The 21,861-nt window shown below is 47.0% G+C and overlaps 1 protein-coding gene across 1 annotated transcript in view; it reads right to left on the reverse strand.

Moving 5' to 3' along the window:
• Positions 1-21,861, reverse strand: part of MICOS10 (mitochondrial contact site and cristae organizing system subunit 10) — a 62,830-nt gene that overhangs the window by 16,577 nt on the left and 24,392 nt on the right. The window lies entirely within an intron of this gene.

The following is a 21,861-nucleotide window of genomic DNA, read 5'->3' on the forward strand; positions in this document are numbered from 1 at the left end:
CTTTTTTCCTTTTCAGAGATTAGCTGCAGACTCCCTGCCTCGAAGCACTTCTAATTAATATGTAAATCATTGCGGATGCTTAACGTTTCCCACCTAAATGAGTTTTTTTTCTACTCTTTGTCACGGTCGCTAATTTACTGCAGGTCTGGGAGAAAGGATCACCGCTGTGAAAAGAGTGTGGATTAAAAGGCCAGCTAGTCTGGAGCTCATGCCTGAAGCACTTGACCGAGAACCACACACAAATAAAGACATACTAGGGCTAAATAATGGAAACCTCTAACAATACATTAAAGGAACACTCCAATGAAAGGTAATTGTTTAAGTAGATATACTAAACAGGCATGCGTTTATTTCTGCATTCTCTATTTCTTTGGGGGTATATCTAAAAATAGCTTGCAATAGTTAGAGATCTCTTGTCTGCAGCCTTTACAAGCCCTCCCATTCTAACTCCGCCCAGTCTTTCTGTGGCTGTCCAATCACAGCCTTCCCAATGCAGCTCAATGAGAAGTCTTTGCAGGGCAGGTGCTCTGGGCAATTGCTGCCTCTTGAATTTAGTTCCACTGAACTAACCAACCAGGAAGTAACAGGACCATTTGTCTAATTGTCAGCCAATGAGTGTAACAAGATTGATTTATGAAAGTGTCAATTTTGAATCTTTGTAAAGTGAAGAAAAAAATAAATAACACAATGTTCATGTTAAAGCAACACTCCAAACGCTGAATGCACTTAGGTTGCGGTGCTTTATGTGTGAAGGGCTAGTAAGGTGCGAGCCATACTTTGGAACATGGTCATACAAGCCCTGACCTGTGTGTAGGGGGGGATAGTGGGAACCTTTCTTTAAGAAGTAATGCCAGAAACCATTGCTGTGATTTAGAAACATACCACAGGTTAGGATGAAATGAAAATATAGGGGGCGGAGCTAGCCAGCAAATGGTGCGATCGCAAGCTTCCTAAACTCCGACATAGGGACGACTATACACCCTAAAATCACAACCTCGGGTGAGACAATTAGAACCTGCAAGGCACCACCTGGAGTTAGAGAACATGGGGAAGCACTCCCGAAAATCCAGGGGCTCGGGCAGTGGCCAAACCCAGGATATCGGTATTTACTTTTCAATCCATCCAGGCCCAAAATCGCAGACCTGATGTCTAATACACCCCACATCGGCCTCGGAAGGGGAGGACCCAGAGCTAGAGGAGCTTCAGGTACAACCCCGCAGTGGCAGAGCTGTCCCCCCGCGGCAGCCAGACACACAGTGGGCCACAAAGACTGATATCACGGCGATGGAGATGGACATAAAGTCATATTTTTCTGCAGAGATTGCGGTCTTGAAAGCGGATCTCAGCACTTTGGTGGGCAGAATGAACTCCACAGAGGAAAATGTCCACAGCCTGGGAGTCCAACAAGACACCACAGCGTTTCAACTATATGAGGTATCCCATACATGTGCAGCGCTGAGTGCGAAAGTGGGACAGTTGGAATATATAACCAGACAAGACAATCTCAAAATCAGGGGAATCCCGACAACATGGATGCTGGCGAGCTCCCACAGTACATCAGAAGGCTACTCTCAACTACCCTGACACTAAAACAGGCGAAGGGAACACTGCTTGATGGGTTCTACCATCTCCCAGGGAATCCCAATAACAAGTCCGCTGCACATAGAGATGTAATCCTAAGCTTTTTCGATCACGCACTGATAAGGACACATTTTGAACCAAGTTCAAGGCCAACCACCATTCATTTTCGAACAGCACTCTCTGAGCTTCTATCAAGACCATAGCAGATCCACACTGCAATGGCAGGCAACACTGAAGGAGGTGACCTCTCAACTTTTCCATTTGATAAAGTCTGTTATGACGAAACGCATTATGGAAATTACTTTTTTTTTCTTCTGATATAATAAAGAACTTTGGTTTTACAACATTTTATTGTACCAATACCTTTTTATTTATACATTTTTCCTGGCTTTTTACTAATAATATATTTTATTACTTATTTTTTTTATCTCCTATTTTGTACTTCATCTGCTACTACTCCCAAGCAAATCCTAGGTGGGAATTATACCACCAACGCGGTCACCACAGAGCAGTGAGCCTGCTCTACGTTTCAAATCCTATGTGGGGATTATACCACCAACGCGGTCACCACACAGCAGTGTGCCTGCTCTGCGTTTCAAATCCTAGGTGGGGATTATACCACCAACGCGGTCACCACAGAGCAGTGAGCCTGCTCTGCATTTCAAATCCTAGGTGGGGATTATACCACCAACGCGGTCACCACAGAGCAGTGAGCCTGCTCTGCGTTTCAAATCCTAGGTGGGGATTATACCACCAACGCGGTCACCATAGAGCAGTTAGCCTGCTCTACCTTTGGAAGTACAATTTTTATATTCAACACAATTATTGTCTTACTGAGAGCACTATCTGTGGCTATTCTTATCTTCTCTCTGAGCATCTAGACAACTACCAGTCGAGACCTACCACCACCATATCCCATAAGTGGGGATGATACAACTATAGGCAATCCATACTAGAGCTGGTTATAGCTTTCTCAAATGTGAGTACATTACTACTATTATTAATAACTGGCCTATTTAGCCATGACTTACTGCACTATTAGGTTATCTTGTCTTTTTCTCACCCACATACAGACACTAAAGACAACAAGCCCTCGCCCCCCCTCCCCCCAAGTATAAAGAACCTAGGAACCACAGTTAAACCCACCTCCTTAAACAATTTTATATGTGACAATTTGCACATCTGGAATAAGACTCACAGTAGTTTATCTTATTTTTTTTTTATTATTATATTTAATTTTATCTTTGACCTCTATAAATAGTTTAAAATGAATCAGAAAAATCACCAAATTTCAAAACTCAGAAAACGCAAGGGAATACGAAGTGGTGAATATCTACTCACCAGGGTTGAATTTTCACCAATCAATGGCTAGTGGCCCAGATTGTTATAAACTATATATAACTATATAAATAAATAAATATTGCACCGGGCAGGCAGAGAGCAAAATATTAACAATGGGAGAGATGTAGCAAAGTCTTGCTGACTCTTTTCAGTCAATTTTTCTACTGCTTGGTGCAATTTATTAAAATCGGTTTGATTTTTTTTCCTGCTTTCTTTTGCATTTAAACGGTCATTTTTTAATATGTGCAATTTCTTCCCCCTGACGCAACAGATTTATTAATTTTTCTGCTATAGATTTTTTAATAAATATAAAATAATGACGGAAGTGTATGCCATTTTTCAGAACACTGTGATACATCTCTGCCAATGCAGTATGGGCCCTGTCTGTGCCAGGCCTGAACTGGAATATTCTGAAAATTGCTAAATCTTTAATATATATTCCGTAGAAAAACTAGAGCATCGCATGAAAGAAGGTTAACATAATTTATAGAGGATTTTCAATAAGTTATTCAAAGATGTAATTTTCAGAGAAGTGACAGCAGCTCCCTTATAAGGATGACAATTCCTATGTAAAATGGCTCGATCACCAGATTCAAAATCTATGGAGGTTCCTGCATGATCCTCCAAAGCCATCAATGTTACACTCTCACATATGTGGAAGAGTAAAGAAGAGATGTGGGCTCCTGGCAGATGACGCACCAGGAGCTGAAGAACAAAGATGGTGCAGTATACGGTGGACAGCATCAAGTAACTACAACTCCCTTCCACTGCATCCCAGGGGCCAAAAAACAAAAACACAAAACCTTTGTATGAGGTCAGCTGTGTCACATCAAGAACCTACCACATAACCGAGGGGTCATCTCTGGATGGGCAAAGGTATCCAGTCAAGATTTATTTTAATTAGAACCAGGCTGCCACCTTATCCATTTTTATTAGGATTTATGTCTTCTACAATACAAAACATAAGCAAATTGCTTTGGAAGGTGGGCGTTCGTTATTTGCTCTTATCCTTCAAGTTCCTGTCCTGTGTTAAGTTCTTCAAAGCAATTTGCGGAAACAACAATAATTCTTCTTTTGACTTTGAAGCTGTGGAGGTCTCTCTGCATGGTTTTCCTATGAGGAAACAAACAGCTATCTAAACTCTAAATGTCCACACGCAAAATCAATGGCTGAGAGCCTAACGTCTCAAAAAGGAAACACACATGGAACCCAGCCATGAGGACTCACAAGAGTCTGTCACCTGCTGTGTTCTAGCTAAAAACCTCTGCAAGACTGATACGTTTATTAGTAACTTAAGGAAGAAATATTTGCAGTCTACAGCAGGTTAAATGTAAGGTCACATGCATACCAGTTCGGCACTACACTCTTCAAACCTTAATTCTGTGTGTTTAGCTTGCTTATCACAGGGTGTGTACTGCACAATAACTTTCATCTAAGCTAAGGACTAGTTAAGGTTGGTGACTTATAACGGGGTGAAAGTACACAGATATCACAACTATGGGCAGACATAATTTATCCAAAGATCAAGCAAAGCAATAGATGAGGAGCAAAAGGCTCTCAGTTACGGTCTCAGCCCGGAGGTCAAGTTTCCGCTTTGACTACAGGTGTGCTACAAGCTTGGCGGGATTGGAAAAGCTACATGTAAAAGTTTTTGCCGAAAACTAGATATAGGTGTCAAATCTCAGCTCACAGAAAGGCTAATGATCCCAATTTAATCAGTTGCCCATGCCGAGCTGGCACTCCATAAGATCATTCTTCGTTTTTGACCCATCCTCAGAAGACCCGAGCCTTTATTACAATGAACTGTAACCTGTAGTGAACTGAGTAACAAAAATATTGGGTGAAATATTGGATTTGGAGTAATTTTCAAAGTTAGCAGCCCATTTTGAGAGGATATCAGTGGAAATCTAGCTAATCACACGTAACAAACAGTGAATTTAGTTTCTGGGCTCCTGTGCAGAGAATGTTGGTAATTCAGTAGGTCAAGCATTAGTGAAGAGAGATTGAAGCTATGTGCATATCCACTGGATTGGTTCTGGAGGGAGACCGGGGTATTCACTAAAGAGAGAATTTAAAGTGACACCATAGGCACCCATTCCATTTCAGCTCATTGAAGTGGTCTGGTTGCAGTGCCACTGTCCCCCTTACTAGAGCAATGTAAATGATTGCAATTTTAGAGAAACTGCAATTATTATTTTGCAGAATTAAGACTGCCTCTTGTGGCTGTTAGACGATTTGAGGCACTTAATTCGGGGTGGTCTTGACAATGGATGTCCACAAGCTGTGAATGAGGACATTCAGAGTCTTTAAAATCCCCATAGAAAAGCATTGAAGCAACAAGGGAACTATAGGAGGGCAAAATAGCCAAACTAGAAAAATTCTCAGGTCAGCTAAGCTTTCAATTCAGCTACTCTGGCCTTAAATCTGAAATTCACTTTGAATTCACCTTGAATTCTCACTTTAGTGAATAATCCTGAGTTACTATGAAGAAGAAAAAAAAAAAAAAAAAAATCAGGTCAGAGCTCAGGAAAGCCCAAGACTGGGCGCGTCCATCCCAGGAAAGCCCAAGACTGGGCGCGTCCATCCCAGGAAAGCCCAAGACTGGGCGCGTCCATCCCAGGAAAGCCCAAGACTGGGCGCGTCCATCCCAGGAAAGCCCAAGACTGGGCGCGTCCATCCCAGGAAAGCCCAAGACTGGGCGCGTCCATCCCAGGAAAGCCCAAGACTGGGCGCGTCCATCCCAGGAAAGCTCAAGACTGGGCGCGTCCATCCCAGGAAAGCCCAAGACTGGGCGCGTCCATCCCACGAAAGCCCAAGACTGGGCGCGTCCATCCCACGAAAGCCCAAGACTGGGCGCGTCCATCCCACGAAAGCCCAAGACTGGGCGCGTCCATCCCACGAAAGCCCAAGACTGGGCGCGTCCATCCCACGAAAGCCCAAGACTGGGCGCGTCCATCCCACGAAAGCCCAAGACTGGGCGCGTCCATCCCACGAAAGCCCAAGACTGGGCGCGTCCATCCCACGAAAGCCCAAGACTGGGCGCGTCCATCCCACGAAAGCCCAAGACTGGGCGCGTCCATCCCACGAAAGCCCAAGACTGGGCGCGTCCATCCCACGAAAGCCCAAGACTGGGCGCGTCCATCCCACGAAAGCCCAAGACTGGGCGCGTCCATCCCAGGAAAGCCCAAGACTGGGCGCGTCCATCCCAGGAAAGCCCAAGACTGGGCGCGTCCATCCCAGGAAAGCCCAAGACTGGGCGCGTCCATCTCAGGAAAGCCCAAGACTGGGCGCGTCCATCTCAGGAAAGCCCAAGACTGGGCGCGTCCATCTCAGGAAAGCCCAAGACTGGGCGCGTCCATCTCAGGAAAGCCCAAGACTGGGCGCGTCCATCTCAGGAAAGCCCAAGACTGGGCGCGTCCATCTCAGGAAAGCCCAAGACTGGGCGCGTCCATCTCAGGAAAGCCCAAGACTGGGCGCGTCCATCTCAGGAAAGCCCAAGACTGGGCGCGTCCATCTCAGGAAAGCCCAAGACTGGGCGCGTCCATCTCAGGAAAGCCCAAGACTGGGCGCGTCCATCCCAGGAAAGCCCAAGACTGGGCGCGTCCATCCCAGGAATGTGCAAGACTGCTGGGGTTGATTTTTAGAAAGGCTAAGACTGAAATATCTTTTATAAAATGCATAGTTTTCCGGTAACAAATGATGGCTACTTGGCTCTCTATTTTGTAATGTTTGGGCATACTGAGGAATATCCCTGAAGAAGAACAGAGTAGAATGCAAACGGTATGAAGGTGGTCTGCAGCCTGTACATGATTAATGCCGAATCTGGGTTTTATGGGATGAGAAGGAAAATGAGAAACAAACAAGAAACTGCGAGTGCGAGCATATGGCTAGTGATGGCGGGAAGACATTTCTGCACAGCAATTTAATAAAGACTGAACATAATCGAAAAATAAATAAATAAAATATATAGATATAAAAATGAGTGCAGGGAATTTGTAGGGTAATAATCAGCAAGGAGACAGTGTATTATGGAGAATGTACTCCTAGTAAAAAAATGATATCTAAACAAAGAAAAGCAGCTCGTAGACGTCTGAGCAGAAAGTAAAGTACAGTGAATGAGGAGAGATCATTGGACTCTGGGTGTTAAGGGCTGGGGGTAATGGGATTAATGCAATCTGGATGAACTACGCACTGCGTGATTCTGCTACAAGGTGTAAAAGCTATGAGTTATTACTGCAGGGCCTGGTGGTAAGGTATCAGGGCTGGGAGTAATGAGAGTTATAGAAAATATGTATTGCAGAACACAGTAGTAAAGTAGAAAGACTAGGGATACAGCGATTTGGAGGATCTCCTTATTAGAGGAATCAGCAGAAACGTAGAATGGCTAGAGGTAAAATGATCTAAATGCACTCTGCAGGATTTAGCTGTAAGCCGACTGGGATTTAGAAGCGCTCTGTACCACAGAATTTGGCTGTAAGGTAGAATGACTGGGGGTAATGGGATTTAGAGGTGCTCTGTACTGCAGGACTTGGCTTTAATCCAAATGGCTTAGGGTAATAGGATTTTGAAGCACTCCGTACTGCAGGATTTGGCTGTAAGGTAGAATGACTTGGGGTAATGGGATTTAGAGGTGCTCTGTACTGCAGGACTTTGCTTTAATCCAAATGGCTGAGGGTAATAGGATTTTGAAGCACTCCGTACTGCAGGATTTGGCTTTAAGGTAGAATGGCTGGGGGTAAAGGGATTTAGAGGTGCTCCATACTGCAGGACTTGGCTGTAAGGTAGATTGGTTGTGGGTAGTGTGATTTAGAAGAGTTCCGTACTGCAGGGCATGGCTGTGGGTAGTGGGATTTTGTGACTCCTTGTATGCAGGCCTCGGCTGTATCAACACACAGATCCTGCCAGCTCTAGAGACACTGCTGTAAACAGGTAGAAGGAAGTCAGCCAGATCCACATTCTGATGTTATCTACTCAGACATCTTGTGATGGGCGGCTTGTGTTTAGAGATTTGGAATTTGTTTGAAATGTACAGAGAGTTGCAGGGCAAGTTAAGAAAAACACAGGTACTGCCAAGTGTTCAGACGCCCACATGCGGACTTGCTGGGAATATGGTTTAATTAAACACTGTAAGAAAACTTACGTCTGCGCTCTGCAACTTCCGTGGTTAAGACTACAGGCCTAAAGATCCCAGCAGATCTTCGATACCATGGCCTTAATCTAATGCTGGACTACATCGCACCATTAGACGGTTAAAAGACCACGAAGGTCATCTCAATGAAGAGGCCTTTGTACAGCGGTTCCTATTCTTATAATCCTGCACTACAAAACAAGGTTCAATCCTCCTCTAGTGGCTGAAAAACGGTCACACAATGTGGAAAAGACTGATTTAATGCTTTCCTGGGGGTAAACATGGCGTTCCATTGATGAACTCAGCCTTGGAGGTGGGGCCAGTCATGGAGAGACTGGCATAGCATGGGAGAAAAGGTGAATAAACTACTTTTTCTAAGCAATCTAAGGGGGGTTAGGGACCTAAACAGCCAAATAAGCACTACAGTGTGAGAAATACATGTTTTGGACAGTTTGTAAAATGGCGGCACCCAGTAATAGCATCCTTTGCTGGGCCGGTTTGCTGTGTTTCCACGTCAGTGTCACGGTTCTCACCCAGAAGTGCCCGATGAGGGACTTGAACCTGGGTACTCTGCAATCCTGGACCTGCTCTCTTGCCTCTGAGCCACTATACAGCTCTAGAAATTGCCTGAAGTTAATCTTGCCTTGTATCCAACACTGGGGGCTGGACGTTATTCTGTGGCTGCTCCAACATTCTCAGCACACCTGTGGCTGACCACCAATTAGCCAGGTATAAGACACTGCCTCTCCCTGAGGGCAGTGTCAGTTCATCGACTCTGGTTCAAGTATTGCTGTTTCATGTTCCAGTGTGCTCCTGACCTTGGATTGTTATTTCGTTGTACCCTGACTTCTGGCATCCTCTGACCTCGGCTCTCTACTCGCTTATCCTGATTTCTGGCACCCACGACTATTCTCCTGGTTTATCCGTTTCTGTACTGCGACTTGGAGCATTAACCTGCACAGCCCCCGTGCACAGACTCACAGGCCAGGTGAGTTCTTACCTGACCACCTTGGCCTGTGTTTAATTGCAAGGGTGAGCATATATCTGCGCTACAGACTCCCAACCAAGGTAAGCTGTTACAGTCAGATTACGCACAGGCCCACTCCACACTGAGCCTCTGATATAAGGCGGGAGGTGTGACAATGCTGGATGGAGGAGAAGATACACAGAGGGCCAATGACAACGCTAACAAAGGCTGTGGAGCTTTACTAAACTTTTCCCAGCCTGCTGGTTCTACACAAGGAAAAGTAGTTCCTATTACAATAAATGTTCCTACTACTATAAATAATAGTAACAGAGGCTAAGCAAAGAGAAGCAGATGATTAGACAGAAAGATGCCAGACATGGGATATAGAATCGGTATGTACGTATTCAATCACTGGATACAGAGACTGCGTACACACAGCTTGCTCTCCACGTGTACACTTCGTACACCCCTAGGGTGCACAGCAAGGGCTGCTGGACATTTGGCATAGCGTGTTCTTATCTGTACTAGTTCTGTCCCCGAGAGGCAGAGCATGTTCACTGGAAAGAACCAAGATCATTGATCAAAATGCAAAAACCATTAGAGGGGTTGGGAGGGCTGCCCCATTTCCAGATTCCTGGGGTTGGCAGCAATTACATTCTCTATACTGCCAAAGATGAAGCGGTCCATCTGCCGTGTGTTTATGATCTCTGTGAGACATTAAAAATGCAGAAACAAAATCCACAAACACAGATCCTAATCTCAATAAAAACCAAAAAAAATAAAAAAATAAAAAGGAGAGAGAGAGAGAGAGAGAGAGAAAAAACAAAGCACAAACCGTTCTTCTCAATGAGTATTCTAACCCATTTTGGTAAATTCCAGGATTTGTTCTGATGATGCCCTGGCCAGAATCAATACTAATGACTTTGGACAAGATAACCCTGCCAAATTTGCCGGAGGACTCTTGGCTTATACACGGCGACAAGATGTATGCGAATAACCATTAATGGTTTTGTTGGAAAGGAGACGCAGCAGGAAAAAGTAATGTTTTGGGAGTAAAGCATGAGTGCTGCTCTTAAAACATTAACATTAGTCTAGATTTTATTAAAAAATACAACTATTTTAAATTGGGTTTGTTTTTCTAGCAGACTGGCAAAGGGGTTTGTGAAGCTGCAAGCTTAAATTAACCTGCCCCGAAAAAGGGGGGGCGTGGCCGGACCGTGCATGAGAGCAGACGTGTAGTCTCAGAGCTCCGTGCCCTCGGCCTTTCCTAACAGCTACCAAAGCCTGCAAAAGAGCCCTAAATGGTCCGAACAAAGAGACACCTGCTCCTGGGTACCCCCCACACCGGTTCCCCGAGGAACAGTAGAGGTACCTTAGACGATTTTGTGTCCACACCGTCGGACTCTCGCTCCGCCGGGCCTACTACAAAGATGGCGTCGGCTTCCCCTGATGCAGAAAGCGCGGGAGCCCCCTCCGAGGACGGGGACCAGACAGATGCGCTGACACTGATCCGGCAAGAACTCTCCCGGATCTCGTCCAGCATGCTCACTAAAGCAGACTCTACCGGGATGCTGAAAGAGTTTCGCGCTGCTATGCGGGAAGAGATCGCTTCCATGCGCACCGAGTTGACGGCAGTAGAGGTGAGGGTAGAAGCCCTTGAGACAGAAGCGGAGGCGAGCCGGTCCCAACACAGGTCTGCTGAGGTTGCCGCCACAAGACAAGGTAACCTCTTACTCACTTTGAGACGGCAGGTAGAGGACTTAGAGAACCGGAGCCGCCGTCAGAACATCCGCATCCGCGGCCTACCCGAACCGGACTCAACCCCGCTGTCTGAGACGGTACAGGCCCTGTTTAGGCAGATCCTAGGCCGCAACTGCCCAGAGACCATCCAATTCGACCGGATCCACAGAGCCCTGGGCCCCCCGAGGCAAGATGGGAAACCCAGAGATGTGCTATGCTGCCTACACGCCTATAGCCTGAAAGACGCACTAATGGCGGCCACCAGGGGCTCAGACTCCATATCGTTCCGGGGAGCAAACGTGGCGCTGTTCCAGGACCTCTCCAGCCTGACCTTAGACGCTAGGAGAGCACTTCGGCCCATAACTGCTATACTACGAGAGAAAAATGTGCCATACCGCTGGGGCTTTCCGTTCAGCCTGCAGATTCGACAGGGCAATACCTGGCTGCACATCCGATGGCCAGACGATGTGGCCCCCACTCTACGGGCGTTACACATCCCCTTCGTACGCACCCGTAACTGGCTTCTAGAGACACCATTGGCACCCAACCGAAGACGAGGTACGGGCAGCCCACCGCCGGACGCGCGGAGAGAGCGAGTCTCCCCTGCTCGGATGATTGGAGGCCCGGCGGGATCTGAAGAGTGACCTCCTACTAGAGCCCAGAAGAGGTCCACTACTGAGGTACCTGGGATGGGCATCGCGGTTGACCATAGTGGGCAATAGCCAGTAGGTTGGGAGGGGGGACTGAACCTCTGACACTGGCCTAAGATGACTCTGCTGTTGCCGCCCCCCCCCCCCCCCCCGTGCAGATCGGCAACACCATGAACTTGGGACGCTATCCAGTAACTAAGCTTACCACCTCACCAACCCCCCCCCCCCCATATTGATTACATTGGGTTAGCGTATTTACCAAGCATCAGCCTCTCCCTGGGATTTGGGTGGGGGATTGGTTTCCGGAGAACATCACCCAGATGGGACTCGGGTGAACTGGCTAAAAACGACCTAACTTGTATGTTGCTTATGGGGTGGCTTGGGAAGGTGAAATGAATGTATGTAAAAGGTAGCAATAGGTCCAGTAACATATGGTGTACCTCGAAGCCCGGGGAGATGGGATTTGAGGATTGGCCCCTGACCTATAACATATCAACCGAACCCAGGGCAGTACCTAGACCTTAGCCCTAGTTTTGCTCAAATCAGACCGGCCGAGGGCCGGACGTTGTAGTTTACGACACACTAAACTTTTTCTTCACACTGTACCACATTTACACTGATTGCACTGAGTATACCTGTACGGTTTCTGTGTACGACCCCGAGGACAGACTGCGGGGTACGGACGGGAGGACCGCGGGCGACTGAGTCACTTAAAGGGTTTGGGGACTCAGACCTGACGGACGCCTTCCACACAGTCAAGTCCATTCACTTTTGATAGCGGTAACTCCGCTATTTCCTGACCTCTCTCCCTACCTCACCGACCCCCCCCCCCTGACAGTTGCCCTACCCCCCCCCCCCTGACAGTTGCCCTACCCTCCCCCCCCCCCCAGACTGCACCCCCCCCTTCCTCCCACTCCCCGAACCCACCCCTCCCCCCCCTTGTCGGCTATGGCTGGGAGCCCGGGTGGGGGTTTCGGCCCGGCCCCTCTGCGCCTCTGGACCAACAATGTGAGGGGCCTTAACACCCCAGAAAGGAGGTCTCATTTGCTCCGGTCCCTGTGGGCGGCCCGGGCCTCAATAGCGTTCCTCCAGGAGACCCACTTTAAAGGTGCAGCTCCCCCCCCCCTGAGGGACTCGAGGTTCCCAACTGGGTATTTCGCAAACCACCAGTCAGCCAAGAGAGCAGGGGTGGCAATTCTATTCGCCCAACACATCCCGTTTTGCTGCCTGGATACGAAAATAGATCCGAACGGGCGCTACTTATTCCTAAAGGGTACAATTGCCGATAAGAAGTATACGCTGGCCGCGATTTACGCCCCGAACTCGGGACAACACCGATTTCTCTCAAGGACCCTCCAACTCCTGGACCGGTTCCGGGATGGACTACTCATTGTAGCTGGGGACACTAATGTCCCACTAGACCCTCGTCTCGACACCTCTAGAGGGTGCAGCTCGCACTCCGGTCTCTGTGTTCGGACAGTCGGGAAGGCCCTGCGAGATTCGGGCTTGGCTGACGCTTGGAGAGTGCTCCACCCGGAAGACAGGGACTACTCGTTTTACTCACAGGTCCACCACGGTCACAGCCGTCTAGACTATATCCTGATTGCTCAGGAATACCTGCACCTCCTTCTGACCTGCGACATCCAGACGACCATCTGGTCGGACCATGCCCCGGTACTAGCCACGTTGCGTTCACCCTTGTTTAAACCGAGTGACAGACAATGGAGACTAAATGAACAGGTGCTTGGGGACTCAGTTGTGTGCACAGACGCGAGAGAAGTCATCCGACGCTACTTCCAGGAGAACCCAGCTACGGACACCTCTCCACAAGTTAGATGGGAAGCCCACAAATGTGTCCTCCGCGGCCACTTTATTAAGACCTGCACAAGACGCAAACGGAACCAAAATCACGCACTGAAGGACTTACACAAACATACAGCGCAGCTGGAAATAGTACACAGAGCTGATCCGACCGAAGACAATCTCCGACCCCTGCTAGAGGCGAGGAGGGAACTACGCTCCCTCTTGTCCCGGAACCTGACGCACACACTCCGCAAATCCCGGAGATTCTTCTATGAGAACTCGAACAAATGCGGTCGCCTGTTGGCCCACATGCTCCGCAAGAAAAGGAGACAGTCCCGCATTACTCTCCTGCAAAAGGCTAATTCGCCCCCCGAACGGAGGCCACAAGCCATCATGGAAGAATTTGGAGAGTTCTATGCGAAACTGTACAACCTACCGAAGGAGGTAGGAGCAGAGGCAAAACTTCGGAGACGTGCCGACATTCGAGAATACCTGGAACAACATCTCACCCAGAAACTCACGCAGACCCAAGCAGAGGACCTGGACGCCCCCATCACCCTGGAGGAGCTAAAAGGAGCCCTTAAGGCAGCAAAAGCAAACAAGGCTCCGGGTCCCGACGGCTTCCCGGTGAGGTATCTGCGGACATTTGAAGAGCTGCTCATGCCCGAACTATTGACAAGCCTTAATTCGTTGCTGGACGGCGGGAGGTTCCCGGAGGATACATTGATGGCCACAGTAGCGGTGGTCCCCAAAGAGGGTAAGGACCCCACATCCTGCGCCAGCTATCGACCTATCTCCCTCCTTAATGCGGACCTTAAGCTTTTCACGAAGATCCTGGCCCGCCGTGTGGGGGAGGTAGCACCAGATCTGGTGCACCCGGACCAAACAGGCTTCATCCCAGGACGGGAGGCGAAAGATAATACGACCAGAGCCCTCAATATCATCCATTCCGCTAAAACCACCTCCCGAGGGGGCCTCCTGCTCTCCACCGACGCCGAGAAGGCTTTTGACAGAGTCGACTGGCAATTCATGGAAGAAACCCTCCAGGCTATGGGTTTCGGCCCAAACATCCGAACATGGATAGCAGCCCTATATACATCACCGAAGGCCCGTCTGAGGATTAACGGAGCACTATCCCCCGCTTTTCCAATCAGCAACGGCACGCGACAGGGGTGCCCCCTGTCCCCCCTTCTGTTTGCCCTCACGCTAGAGCCCTTTCTGGCGGCGGTCAGACAGGATGGGGGTATTACGGGAATAAAGGTAGCCAAATCGGAACACAAAGTGGCCGCATATGCGGATGACTTGCTCTTCTTTATCGGCAATCCGATAGTCTCGCTCCCCAATCTGCTACGGTCCTTTCAAACGTATGGAGCGCTCTCCAACTTACGCCTGAATACGGAGAAATCCGAGGCTCTGCCCTTGGAACTCCCCCCCGGCCTAACAACCCATCTGAAGGCAAACTTCCCATTTCGTTGGTGCACGCAACGCATTAAATACCTCGGCATCTGGCTGATGAGAGACCTAGCAAAGATGTTCACGGAAAACTTCCTTCCCCTCCTGCGGACACTGGCCGCGGACATGAAAAGATGGGGGGGATCCTGTATCTCATGGTTCGGGAGGATAAACGCGGTGAAGATGAACCTCCTACCGCGCCTCCTGTACTTGTTTCAGACGATCCCCATCAAAATCCCCAAAACCTTCTTCAACGAGATGTCCATGGCCATTAATCGCTTCGTCTGGGCCTCGGGAGTAGCCAGACTCCGACACACGCACCTGATTAGAACAAAACGCCAGGGTGGGGTGGCACTTCCCTCGATACAAACATACTACCAGGCAGCTCACCTCCTCAGGGTGATAGAATGGCACGTGCTGGACACAGATAAACAATGGGTTGGTCTAGAGCGGGCTGCTTCCAAGGAACGCCTGCCCTGGATTACCTGGTTGCCAAAACCCGCACAGACTAAAGAAATCAGGTCTCACCCACTCATTGGAGCTACCCTACAGATCTGGGCGACACTACGGTACAAGCTCGACCTCACCACCAACCCCAATCCGCTGACCCCAGTGATCTATAATCCTGAGATTGCCGGAGGCTTGGCCCCCGGGGATATTGTCGGCCTGGGTAACCCAAACGCCCCGTGGCTTGGCGACTGGTGTGCAGACACACATCTGAAACCTTTAGAGACAATAACCTCCTCAACACCTCCAACGGGGCTAGCCCGTTTCCGATACCATCAGATCCAACACTACCACAGCTCCCTCCAGGGAAAACAACTACTACTCAGGAAAAAGTCGAGCTTTGAGACCCTCTGTACGGAGAATCGACATCTGCCGCGAGGCATTTCCACGCTGTATTCCATGATATTGCAAGCTACCAGGCTCCCCCCTGCGAGATACCAATCTAAATGGGAACAAGTCACGGGAACTACCCTCTCCGAAATGGAATGGGAAAAAATACACGTCCTCGCCCATCAGACTACGACCAGTGCGAAACTTCAAGAAACCAATTACAAGCTCATGACGAACTGGTATCGGACCCCCAATAAGCTTTTCCAGATGGGGTTGCTACCATCAGCTAGGTGCTGGAGATGCGGAGCGGACGATGGCACGGACCTACACATATGGTGGTCATGCCCGCCCATCGCGGCATTCTGGCGACAAGTCCACGAGAAACTACGCGAGATCCTTGACTCCGACATACCACTACAACCCCTACCGATGCTACTCCACCACTCCACGATGCCCCTAGGAGCCTACAAGAGATCTCTTACGCGACACTTCCTAAACGCTGCCAAGAGCCTCATCCCAGCCCGTTGGAAATCCACAACAACCCCCACCATTGCTAACTGGATGGAAGCAGTAGAAGAAATATACAGTATGGAGAGCCTCACAGCTGACCTACAGGGGACGGCGGAAAAGTGCGCCCGGCTGTGGGCTCCCTGGATCGAATACATGGCCCGTGTACCGGCGGGTTCCCGGAGACGTGGGGCTGAATAGACGGGAGTGTGGGTAGACTCGGGTTGTTGGGCTGTGGGCCGAGGTGTCGCTGGCGGACCCTCCCCCTGGTTTTCCTCCCTGCTGTTGCCGACACTCTCTCCCCTCCCTGTTATCCCTCCCCAACAGCCCTCTTTCTACCATGCCCAAACAACAGTCCCCCCACTATATGGCCATCTGACCAAGCTAAGGTTACGGATGTAACATACTGTATACAGACGACGGAACCACCCGCCTTCACTTGAGTTATATGGACAGGGAAGCCTCCCCACTCCACCAGGCACCTAAACGACGTTGACAAGACCTGACAAGGGATCCATTACCACTCAGACTTACCCCCGACCTATATCTCTTCCCCTCTCCCCCCCCCCTCCCACAGAGGGGTAGACAGAGACTGACTAGAGACAATAAAGATGCGGAGTTGCGCCGGCTCAGGGCATCTCCAATTAGGATTTCAGTAAAGTGACTACTACAACATAGAACTAAGTGATTAGTCTGCCAAGCTAACCTATACCTAGGCATCATTCTGAAATCATCAGAGGAAGCTGAGTTAAGGGGCATATAAGATCAATTAAGCAAACTCAGTGATGTACATTCGACCACATAAGCAGAAAAAGGCCCTGTATCTCCCGCATGACTCTGGGCGACTAGGTCGCACCTCCCTGCTAAGAATCGAGGTTGAAACCCCCGGTTGGGTCTCCTGCATCCACAATGTAGATAAGAACGCCCAACCCGCTTCGCACATTTATCTTGATGTACTACCCCCTTAATGTATGTATGTTTACTCACTTTCCCTTATAACTGCTAAAATGTTTGTAATGTTATAATGTCTTTATAAAACCTAAATAAACACTCAGATTGTCAAAAAAAAAAAAAAAAAATTAACCTGCCCCACAAAAAAGGTGGAGGAGGCAAAATACAAAAACAACAAAACTAGAATAAGAGAATGCGGGCACAAAAAAAGAGGACAAGAATCAATAATGGGCTACCATGGTGACAAGTATGAGGGGATAAAGGAAGAGGAAGAGATGGGAATAAAGATGATCAGGAGGAAGAATAAAACCAGTCTAATAAACGCACTGGAACAGAAATCACAAAGATAGACCGCAGACATTTTTCACACAGAACGGTTTGGGGAGGTATCTGCTACACATGTTTGTAAGGTTATGTGTGTCACTATTTACGCTTTGTGTTATCTACATTATTTTCAATGTATGGCAGATTCTACCAAAAAATGTGTGTGTGTGTAGCTCAGCATAGCATTTTTTTTACATTTTTTTTTGAAGACCTGCCAATATATTCTGTAATGCTGCCCCAAACTCCCAGGCTGATCAAAGGGTTAAACTACCTGCCGAAAGCATTTCAATATATCAAACCCATTTAGCAATCATTAAAATGCAATCAACCTTCTTCTCAAATAGGGGCCCTAATTTGGCGTGGCAGAATATGGCTAAAGGATATAGCAGGGATTTGTTTGCCAGCAAATTCTCTCGTGTCAACTCACGGCAAAAGCATTTAACAAGGCCAACATAATAGCGTCTCTCTTAATGCTCTAGGAAATGGAAAATATATTCTTTGCAGAGGAGTACAATACTCCAGCACATTGGCATGCAGGCACAAAACTGCCCGCACTGTGCCAAGCCCTAGTTTTCCATTTAATAAGTTTCATTGCACCTCCAACGGCTTCCTGTAGAAGGGAAGTGTGCGAGGCCTGTTGGCCTGGGTCCTTTAACCCTTTGCCATCAGGCTGGGGGCCTGGTTAGAGGAGTTTTGCAGTATTAAAGTGAGATGGGTGGGATTTTTTTTGTATTTTTTTTTAATGCAGAAAACCTTGCTACCCAGCAAATTCTAGGTGCAAATACAAAATACTAATCAAATGCACTTAAACTTATTATTTATAAGAATAGCATACTTTGTGAATGGTATATGTATAAAAACACTCTTAAAACCTTGTGAACTATAAAAATAAATAACACACTTATGCCAACTGCAAATATAAGTTTGCATTCAGTCTCCAACACAAACAGTTTACTATACCAGAATCTATGGGTAACAGATGAGGGGATTGCAAAATGTTCTCCGTGATCAAGATGATCTCGGCCAATCCAAAGTTCTAGCTATGAAAGCACTTTTAATGTCTGTAAAGAAGGCAGACACTAGAGGTGTGTTAAAAGGACTCTGTAGGCATTGTGTCTGCATCATTTCATTAGACAGGTTTCAGTGTCTGAAGCCCCCTGGTACCGTCATTTCATTCAGTATTATACAGTTTGTAATGTTATCACTCTAAATGAGAGTCCCCCGTAGCCCATCCCATCTATGCTGCTTTGCCTAATGAGGAAGTATTAGCCTGAGCAGCTGTGATGGCTGAGAGAGTCAGCGGATTGCTTTTATCGGAGCTCCAACTGACGGCATGAATGGGTATGACGACAAGGAAGTGTGTAATCTCTGCCTTAGCCACACCTCCAGAAGAGGCTGGACTGTGGATGGCGAGGGACACTCATTTAGTTAAATTGCCCTTATGTGGCTTAACACTGAAGGGACGGTGCCAGGGGACTCCAGGCACTATAAGCAGTTCAAAGAGATTAAAAAATCGTTAGAGTGTCTATAGTGTCCCTTTAACCCTGCAAATAAAGCCTTTCCTGCCAAATGGCAATCTTTTCAGTTGCAGGGTTAAAAAGAAAGGGGCATTAAGTGGTCTTGGTGCCTATAAAGTATTTTAAAGAAAGGTTCTGTTCCAGTTATCAGTCAGATTTGCCCACAAGCCATCATCAAAATTAATCCCATTGAAGTGCAAACTGCAGACATTCAGAGCAGATACAATGCACCCCAGAACTCCAGAGACTCCTGCACCTTAGAAGAGTAATGGTTACTTGCATGCTGATTTTCACAAATCTATAATTAAAAGTTTAGCATTTTTCAAATCATATACCATGCTGCACAGCCTGGCATACAATACAATCCTCTATGGTGCCATGGGCACCTTAAGCAACTCAGATTTAAATTTTGTCCAGTTATAAACAAATGCCTGAGCACACATAAGCATGTCTAGAGATCCAACACTGCAAAGGTAAGTGTGTTAATACTTACCTGCAGAGTATACTTCACCACACTAACTTTAGCAGCATTTATCGTACGGAGATGTCAAGTAAGCAGAAAAGAGAGGTACAGAGAGCAAGAGAGAAAGAAGTGGAGTTTTGTTACATTGTCTAAGAAAATGATTTTCTTGCAGAGGGAATGGAGATAAGATGTAGGGAAAAAAATACGGAAGTTTGAGGCCACAGAAATCTGAAGTTGGGATAGTTTATCTGGACGATCTCCAGGAATGTAATCTCTAAATAAAACAATCCCTATAATTGCAAATACACTGCATAATAGACCTCCCCAACACTAACAGTTCTGAGTGTAGGCAGACTCTCCCATTGAAAGCTTCGCACAGCGGCGCAGGAGGCTTATTGCCTGAACGGTTTCAATAAAATGGCTTGTCTGAGCATTTTATTTTTTTTTGTACATCCAACTTGACTGTTCATCCACCCATTGAAAAGCTGAGAAATTTGTTGGAGCTTTATAAATAATAATAATAATGATTAGGTCCAGTAAACGGGGTGGGGGTGGGTTATCGCAGCTTCTTCATTTTACAAATCCAGCAAAGTCATGAATATAAAGTGACATCACTGAGAAATCACGAATACAAGATACGAATCAGACTGGGATGACCAATGGGAATCCTACAATGCAGCTGTAAAGGAATAAAAAAAAGCCAAACAAAAAGTGTTCACACCCCTAAAGCAGTTTAACTTTCTGAAAAGCGAATCCTCTATTTTTCAGAAGAGTGTATCCCTGATTTTTCATTTTCAATTCAGACAGGACCAGAAAGATTTTCAGTGTATTAGAGATATCACTTTGGTTGCATACAGAAGGCACAAATCAAAACAGAAAAATAATTTTGGTCAAATGTCTTGCTTCCCCCCCTTTCTTTTTTGTAAGAAATCTGGTGGCATGCTTAAAGGGACAGTATAGTCACCAGAACAACTACAGCTTAAATGCAGTTGTTCTGTTGAGTATAGTCACTCCCTGCAGGCTTTTTAATGTAAACACTGCCTTTTCAGGCACAATGCAGTGTTTATATTGCTTCCTAGGGACGCCTCCAGTGGCCACTTCTCAGACTGCCACTAGAGGTGCTTCCTGGGGCAGTGATGCACAATGTGAAGCACTGACGTTCAGCTTCTCCACGCTCTTACTGAATTTTCCCCATATAGATGCATTGATTCAATGCATCCCTATGAGGAGATGCTGATTGGCCAAACCAGCGTTTTGTCCCACCACTGCCCTGCCTCCTTGACGATCTCAGCCAATCCAATGCATTTCCTGTTGGAAAGTATTGGATTGGCTGAGATCTTTGCTTCTGATGTTGTCAGCCATAGAGGCGGTTCAGGGTGGAGCCAGTGAGGCGTTGCAAATAAGGTACCTTTTCTGGGTACAAGCTAACTACACTGAACAAAATTATAAACGCAACACTTGTTTTTGCCCCCAATTTTCTAAGACTTTTTCTATGTACACAAAAGGCCTATTTCTCTCAAATATTGTTCACAAATCTGTCTAAATCTGTGTTAGTGAGCACTTCTCCTTTGCCGATATAATCCATCCACCTCACAGGTGTGGCATATCAAGCTGCTAATTAGACAGTATGGTTATTGCAAAGGTGTGCCTTAGGCTGGCCACCATAAAAGGCCAGATCGTCAACCAATCCAATGCTTTCCAACAGGAAATGCATTGGATTGGCCGAGATCGTCAAGGAGGCAGGGCAACTGTGGGACAAAACGCTGGTTTGGCCAATCAGCATCTCCTCATAGGGATGCATTGAATCAATATAAAAAGTCTTAGTTCAGCTCATGAAAAATGGGGGCAAAAACAAAAGTGTTGTGTTTATAATTTTGTTCAGTATAAATTGTGGTTTTGACACTATAGGGTCAGGAATACAGGTTGGTGTTCCTGACCCTATAGTGTTCCTTTAATAATACAGCTACCAAATGCAGGAAATAGGGAAAGGTCAGTAGATTTTAAAAATAAGGCCTACATACAGTAAGTACAGTAAACTAGATGTTGGTATAATCCACAGTGCTACAGCAATCATCTGTATTCTGCACTTAATGTGGTTTGTCCTTGAAATAATATTTGAAGTAATATTTTGTGCTGGAGGTGAGAGACCCTTTGAGGGGCAGAAAAGATCATGGGAAGAGAGTTTTCTTCTTCAATACAAGCTTTAAAAAAATTTCAGAACAAATAGAAAGGCATTAGAGCTTTGTGGGTTATATTTTGCAGTGAATGTTAACCCACATATACATTTTATTGGCAGAGGTGGGGTTAAAAAAGTAAATAAAAACTATAGCCTTCAACATTCATCATAAAAGCCGCATACAGGCCACATTATAGTAAATAATCAAATACTCCAACACTGTTTTATTGTACCAAAGGATCATGGGAACATGTGTTTTTGCATGAAAAGCCCTGTCTGTGCCTTGCCTGTTGTACAACCAGTTGTAGTGCCAGAGTGAAGTTTATCGGGTTATATTACAGGCAGGAGTCTGATTATCCAGTCCGACATACACTATAGTCTGACGGGACCCACGAAAAAGCAATGTAAAAGACTTGGCAGTGTC

This window comes from Pelobates fuscus, chromosome 11, assembly GCF_036172605.1.
Source record: "Pelobates fuscus isolate aPelFus1 chromosome 11, aPelFus1.pri, whole genome shotgun sequence".
Classification (NCBI taxonomy): Eukaryota; Metazoa; Chordata; class Amphibia; order Anura; family Pelobatidae; genus Pelobates; species Pelobates fuscus.